The sequence below is a fragment of the Propithecus coquereli genome, unplaced genomic scaffold (genome assembly GCF_000956105.1).
Source record: "Propithecus coquereli isolate 6110/MARCELLA unplaced genomic scaffold, Pcoq_1.0 Scaffold77, whole genome shotgun sequence".
Lineage (NCBI taxonomy): Eukaryota > Metazoa > Chordata > Mammalia > Primates > Indriidae > Propithecus > Propithecus coquereli.
In genome coordinates, this window is record NW_012153840.1 from 7710862 (window position 1) to 7719011 (window position 8150).

Sequence of the window (8150 nt, forward strand, 5' to 3'; positions counted from 1 at the left end):
GTCCCAGAGAGGAAAAGAGCACGAAGACTGGACATGCGCAGCATCCTGAAGAGAACAAGTCAGACCGGGAACGGCTGTGCCAGCCTGCGGGGCTCCAGCAGGACCGAGGAAAGCGGATGGATCAGTCGGTGGCTGCTCACCTGCCATCCCCGGGTGTCCACAAGGTGGTGGAAGAGTCCCACCTTTCCTGGGCTGGCGCGGGCAGGGGAAGAAGAGGGAGTCCTTTTAAAGCATTTTCTGACCTTGCAAGGATTCTTGGTTCTGAGGCTGGATTGTTCTTTTTATTTTGTGAACACGCTTTTTCTGCAAAATATGAAGATGTGGAGTTTTATGAATAATGTTATTTTTAGGAACAGATATTATGTCAGGCACTGTGTTAAGGTTTTTATATACTTTAACCTCACGTAATCATCATAACTTTATGAAATGGGCAGCATCCCTGTCACATTTTTCAATCCAGAAGCCTGAGACTGGGGGCAGGGGAGGGGATGTGAGGACGTGCCGCAGTCGGGGTCAGAGCAGGATTCAAACCCAGGACTGCGGATGCACCTCCCCCCCCCCACCGCGCTGGCAGCAGGGTGGGAGCCTCCCGGGCTGGGCCTTCCTGGGGTTGTTCCCACGTCCGTGCAGCGATGCCCGTCCTGTTCCCTGACTTACTGCGTTCACAGCTTGTGGGGGGAGCTGCCTTGAGGCTCCCAATTCAGATCTGGGCCACAGGGGTGCGTGTGTGCACCTGTGTGTGAAAAGCGTGTGCTACACAAATGTTGTGCCTCCTCTTACATTGTGTGGTGCTAATAAGTTATTGGTGATCTCTGATCAACATTGCTTTCCACTCTTTGGGCAGCCTCTATGGCTCTGACATGCTCTACAATTTCACATACACACAGACATGCAGCACATACGCAAATGTGTGCACACATGCACGGAGATGTGTGTACATGCGCACGTATACACATACGCACACACTGTTCCTATTGCCACAGCTCTTCCTGCTGGGGGACCAGCCATTACCCTGAGACTCTGAGTTAAACCCAGAAATTTTGTTCCATAGGAAAAAAGTCACAAAATGATAGTCCTATAATGATACCTCATTGTAAACTCCAGAAGGGCAAGACCCTCCAATTCCTCTTTGTAGCCTCCTGCAACACCTGGAAGAGGCAAAGCACGCAGCCGACACTCGAATATATTTATGTGATCTCCGTAGAACAGGATCAATTGAAGTCGTACTATTGTCCCGTGCACACATGGGTACGCAGTGGGTTAAAACAAATCGTTACTGGCTGCCCTGGAAACTCCATCATGCTATGTCTGCAGGAAAACGAATTCTGATTTCCAGGCTCATGCCCTCCTTGTACAGTGCCTGTGGAACAAAACCCTGGGACAAAGGGAATTAGAACCCACTGGGTCGTGGTTAGAATCTGAGCTGAGGCTGAGTGAGAACCCAGGGTCTCGGTGCCAGGCAGTGCAGAGCCGCGGGGTGCTGGGCCTCCCTGCTCGTGGGCAGGGGTAGCACCTTGCTGGGTCACAGGGCTGCTGGATAAAATGCAGGATGCCCAGTTAAATTTGAATTTCAGATGAACAGAGAATAATTTTTGTGCTCGGTATGTTCCAGGCAACATTTGGCATCCTTTGTTTTGATTTGCTCCATTTGGCAACCTTATGGGGACAGCTCCCGGAACCAGGCAGAAGCAGCCACCCCGGGGAGCCTGAGGCCCTCTTGGATGCTGCTGCAAAGCTCCAGGCCCCCCGAGGCTCGCCCTGCTTTTCAGTGGCTGGGAGCCACCCTCTGCCAGCCTCGACTTGGATTTGTGGTTCACCTGTGGGGAGAGTCAACATTCAGCATGCATAGAGACGTCCCAGCCAGCCTCCGCTCGGGTCTTGAGAGAACAGACCACACGTTGCTGGGATCCTTAAAGTTCAAATGGCTTTTGTGCTTTATCTGTTTTGTCCAATTTATTAAAATTCTGAATCTACTAAGCAGAACTTTCTAAACACTTAACCACATTAGTTATACAACTAATAAATTAAAAGCATAAAATTTCCAAATTATTTTAATATTTGATCTTAATAATGTCATAAATTATTTAACCTTTATATTACGAAATATAACCCAGAAAAGTGCATGAAACAAAATGAGCACTCACTGAGTTATCACACACGCGCAACCACCAGCCAGGCTCAGAATAAACCTAGAGGCCCTGCTCGCTCTGTTTGTAGCGTTAGCCCTTTCTTCTCTCAGCCGCTGCCAAGAGGTGACCACTGTTCTGACTTCTGTGTTCGTGGCTTCCTGGCTTTGTCCTGTAGCATGTGTCCTAGTTTGGGTTCCCTCAGAAGCTGGTAGTTTATTTGCGAGGTGGTCCCAGGAAGCAGGAAGAGAGTGAGGCGGGGAGGGGAGAAAAGCTCATACGTACATGAAAGACAGTTTATCCACGAGAGCGACGGGGGCTCAGTCTGGCTCAGAAATTTATTTCTCCCGGTTCTGGAGGCTGGGAAGCCCAGGATCGAAGCACCGGCAGTTTCGATGTCTGCTGAGGGCCCATAGGTGGCCATCTCCTGGCTGTGTCCCACATGGTAGAAGGGCAATGGAGCTCTGTGGGACCTCTTTGATAAGGGTGCTGGTCCCATTCATGAGGCCTCCACCCTCATGATCTAATCACCTCCGAAAGACCCCACCTGCAAATACCACCACACTGGGGATCACATCTAGTTAGTTAGTTAGTTATTAATAAAGATACAGCCTACAGCACTCCATATTCCAAGGCGGCCTCCCATCCAAGTACTAGCCAGGCCCGACCCTGCTTAGCTTCCAAGATTATTTGAACTTGGGTGCATTCAGGGTGGTATGGTATAGACTGGATGAATTTGGGGGGAGTCATAAACATTCAGTCTGTAGCACCTTATAGTTGTCCCGCTGGAGGATGGGGAGCTGGGGTATTCATTTACCACATCCTCGTTGAGAGTCGCCCCTGGGAATGTCAACTGCCCTGCGCTTGCAGTTGCAGCCGTTGATGCCCGTACTGGTCAGCTTGGGCTGCCATAAACAAAATACTGTCAACAAGGTGGCTTAGGCAACAGAAATTTATTTTCTCATAATTCTGGAGTTGAGAAGTCCAAGATCAGGATGTCAACATGGTTGGATTCTGGTGAGGGCTCTCTTCCTGGTTTGCAGATGGTGACCTTCTTGCTGTGTCTTCGCATGGCAGAGAGAGAGAGAGAGTGCATGCAAGAGCTCACTTCCTGGTGTCTCCTATGACGACACTAACCCTATTGGACCAGAGTCCTACCCTTATGACCTCATTTAACCTTAATTATTTCCATAAAGGCTGTATCTCCAAACACAGCTACACTGGGGGTTAGGACTTCAACATAGGAATTTGGTGGGGGACACAATTCCATCCATAGCAGCGGCAGAGCAAACTCTCAGGGTGCTAGAGAAAGCTTGGGAGCTCGAGACAGGAAACTGTCATTGGACTGGGACTATCTGCGGCAGCTATAGGCGAGCCCAGGTGAGCCTAGGAGGCATACAGATAGCAGTGGCACTCAAAGTGTCAGTCAGCTTCCAAATGCAGAGCTTGCACTAGAATTTAAATCAACGCTCCGCTTCCTTCATCTGGAATGCCTTCCTACAAAAAAAAAAAAAAAAAAGGCAACTGAAGTAAGCAGTGTGTTTAGTGACACTCCGATGCAAGCTCCGTGTTTCCTGGTGGATCGGACGTGTACGTGTGCAGACCAGCAACCCGAGAGCATCCATCCCTAAACTCCAGGGCTTAGTTTAGCCATTTTTAAAAAAACTTTATGGAAATGGAATCAGAAGTGTGTATTCTTCTGCGTCTGGTTTCGTTTGTTCATCATTTGGATTTTGAAAGTTATCCACGTTGTAGCTGTAGTTCATTTTCAGTACTGTATATATTCCGTTATATGAATATTCCTTGAGATATTTATCCATCCTTCTGTTGACAGACATTTGGGCTGTTTCTACTTTGGGGTTATTATAGATAACGTTGCTATGGACATTGTAATGCACATTTTTGCTGTTTGCATGTAGGTATTTCTGTTGGGTATATACCCAGAAGTGGCATTTTGGGGTGAATAGATGACATTCCATTCACCCCTGTAGTAGGTAATGTCAAACAGTTTTCCAAAAGTGTGTACCAATTCACACTCTTAGCACTGAATGTGCTCACTCACTTACCACACATTAATAATGTTTATCTTCTACTATTAGCCACCTGGTGGGGGTATATGGGCATATAGTGATCGTCATCTTTCACGTTTCCCTGTGAGTGATGAGGTTCAGCTCCTCTTTGTACAATGTTCGTCGGCCGTCTCAGTATCTCCTTTGCAGAGCGTCTGGTCAAGCCTTGTGCCCATGTTTCTGTTGGCTTGTCTGTCTCTCCTATTGACCCGTAAGCATTTGTTGTGTATCTGGAGACAAGTCCTTTGCAAGTTCTTACTTTTAATGTAGTTCAATTAATCAATTGTTTTATTTATAGTATTTTTTGTGCCCTACTTAAGAAATCTTTCCTTACTTTAAGGTTATAAATATACTCTTCTATGTTATCTTCTAGAAATTTTATTGTTTTACCTTTTATGTTCAGAAGATCTATTATTTACCTAGAATCGACTTTTAGTTTCGGTATGAGGTAGGTGTCAAATTAATTTTTTTCCGTATGAATATCCACTTGACTGAACACTCTTTACAAAAAAAAAACTCCTTTCCTCCCTATCCTACACTGCCACCTTCGTCATAAATCAAATTCCCGTATGTAGGGGGCTGTTTCCTGACTCTATTCTGTTCCATTGGTCCTTTGCCGTGTTTACATAGCTGTATGGTAAGTCGTTATGTCTGGTAGGGTAAGTTCTTCAACTTTATACTTCATTAACATTTTTCTGACTGTTCTTAGCCCTTTACCATGCATGTTTGAGAATCAGTCTTTCTGTATGCATAATAAACACATTTTTAAAAAAACTTCTGAGATTTTTAAACTTTAGGATTTTAAAACAATTGATTAATTTGATGAGAATTGAAAATTTTGTGTATTTTTGATCTATGAACATTATGTATAGATCTGTATTTAGGTCTTTAAAAATTTCTTTCAATAATTCAATAATGTTTTATAGTATAGGAGATATAGGTATTTTTAAATTATTTCTAGGTGTTTGATATTTCTTGATGCTCTTATAAATGGTATCATTGTCAAAATATTCATTTTCAGTTTGTCACTGATATGTAGAAATATGATTTTTGTATATTTGCCTTATATCTAGTAACCTTGCTAAACTCACTAAATTGCTAAATCAACTTAGCAATTGCTAAATTGCTAATTGCTAATCAATTTTATAATTTGTTTAGATTCTTTTAGCCTTTCTATTTACACAAACATATCTGTGAAATAATAATTCCCCCCATTTCCAATTTTTATATCTTCTATTTCTTTTTCTTGCCTTATTGAATCTGGACCTTCAAAACAATGCTGAATAGAGGTGCAATTAGCAGATATCTTTCATTCATTCCTAACCTTGGAGGGAAAGCTTTTAATATTTCACTTAAAGCATGATGCATGCTGTAGGTTTTTTATTGACATCCTTATCAGATTAGGGAAGTTTTCTTCTATTCTCAGTTGTTAAGAATTTTTCTCATGAATATGTATTGAATTTAATCAAAGGTTTTTTAAAATCCATTGATATGCTCATGGGATTTTTCTCCTCTTTTCTGTTAATGTGATAAATTGCATTGATTAATTTTCTAATGTTACACTACTTTCTAGAAAAAACACAATTTTTGAAAAATTTTTCTATTTATTATTGATTTATTTGCTTTGCTAATATTTTACAGAGACTGACCTGTAATTTTCTCTCTCTCTCTCTCTTTTTTTCCATTTGAGACAAAGTCTTCCTCTGTCACCTAGGCTAGAGTGCAGTGGTGTCATCATAGCTCACTGCAACCTCCAACTCCTGGGCTCAAGGGATCCTCCTGCCCCAGCCTCCCAAGTAGCTGGGACTACAGGCGCACACCACCACACCTAGCAAATTTTTCTATTTTTTGTAGAGACGGGGTCTCACTTTTGCACAGAGCTGTCTTGAACTCATGACCTCATGCGATCCTCCGGCCTCAGCTTCCCAGAGTGCTAGGATTATAGGCGTGAGCCACTGCACCCGGCCTGTAATTTTCCCTTTTAAAAATGTTCTAGCAGGTTTGAGTTTCAAAGTCATGCTAGTCTCATAAAAGAGATGAGAGAGTGCTCCTTCCCTCCCTTTTTTTCTCTTTCCAGGAAGAATTTGGGTAAGATGGACATTATATTTTTATTAAATGTTTAGAAGAAACTCATCAGTGAGCAGCCCCCTGGGCCTGGAGTTTTCTTTGTGGAAAAGTTTAAAATTGTGAATTCAATCTCTTTAATAGTTATAGGCTATTCAGATCTTCTATTTCTTTTTGTAATAGATGGGTGATATGTGTTTTCTAAGAAAATTGTTTACTTCATAATTTTAAAATTCTTTTTAGCACAAATTTTGTTTATAGTATCTTTTCGTTGTCTATAAGAGCCATGGAATTGTCTCTACAATGGGCTGAGTTGTGTAACCCCAAAACTCCTGTTGAAGCCCTAACCCTCAGTACCTCAGCATATGACTGTATGTGGAGGGGGTAAGGGTCTTTAAAGAGGAAATTAAGGTGACATGACGCCGTTAGGGTGGGTCCTCGTCCGATACAATCGGTGCCTTCGTAAGACCAGGAGATCAGGACACAGACGCGCAGAGGAAAACCCGTGCGCGGGCAGGGGGAGGAGACAGCATCCACGAGCCAAGGAGAGGCCTCGGGAGAAACCAGCTCTGCCGACACCTTGATCCCAGACTTCCAGCCTCCAGGACTATGGGAAAATAAACATCTGCTGTTTAAGCCACCAGGACCCAGCAGACGCACACGGTCCCATTGTCCACTCCTGGCGTCCATTACTTACGCTCTCTCGTCTTGGTCAGCCTTGCCGGGGTTTTTCATCGGTCTGTTCTCAGAACCGACCGTGTGGGTCCTCTCTATTTGGGGCTACTTTCCACTTCATCAGTTCCTGCTTTTACCTGTGTTATCTCCCCCCTTCAGCTTTCTTTGGGTTTAATGTGCTGTTTGCTCACTAACTTCTTGAGATGGACACTGAGGTGGTTGATTTTCAGCCCTTCTCTTTTCTGTTATAAACATTTGAAGTTGCACGTTTCCCTCTACGCGTGACTTTAGAGGCACCCCACGAATTTTGATCACAGTATTGTCAGAGTCACTGAGTGAAGCATTTTGGCAAGACACCCACGCAAAAAACTTTGGTTGAGAGTTAGCGACTTGGGCCTGGGACTTAGTCACGTTTGCAGAGAGGGATTTGGGTGTTTGGGGGTGGATTTTGAACAAGGAGCAGACATAGTATCAGGCTCCACTCTGCTGCTAACCACTGGCGATGAACAGGGCAATCGGAAAGGGCCCCTTGACTCACTGACTTCCGTTTCAAGACTGCCTGTACCCTGGTGTTGATACCTCCTGCCTTGACCGCCTTCTATTCTCTGGACTTGAATATCCCATTGCTCACTTGAGTTCTCCACTTAAATATCTAGTAGGCACCTCAAGTTTATCATGTCTAAAACCAAACCTTTGATTTCCTCCCCCAGATCTGCTCCTTGCTTAGTTAGTCACCAAGGAAAGCTTAGATGATACTTGAGGACCGTAGAGATCTGGGATGTGAGTACTAATAGTACTTGCTTCTGTGCCCCTGAGTCAGGAGATGATCTGTCCTCCCTGCTCAGATACACTAACACTTCCTAAACAGCTGCTTGGAAATATGCTATGGCCATTTCCACACCCCAAAGCATAAAACTTTCTGCCTAGTTTCCTGGGGCCTCCCTCTGTCCACTCAGATTCATTTCTCCTTGACTTAAACAGTCTGACCCCATGAACCTAGACCCCACACTTGTCTGTATATGCCACGCTCTTTCTTGCTTCTGTCCTCTTTCCTGGTGACGTATTCATACCCTACCAATTCTTGGAGTTGTGCTTTCCTTCTATAACCTTCTTCTATCTCCTCTACACTGGCTTATCAGTGCTACAAAATTTAGCACTTAATTCTACAATGGCTTACATTGTTCACTATTCTTTCATTTATGTTTGTATTTTGTCC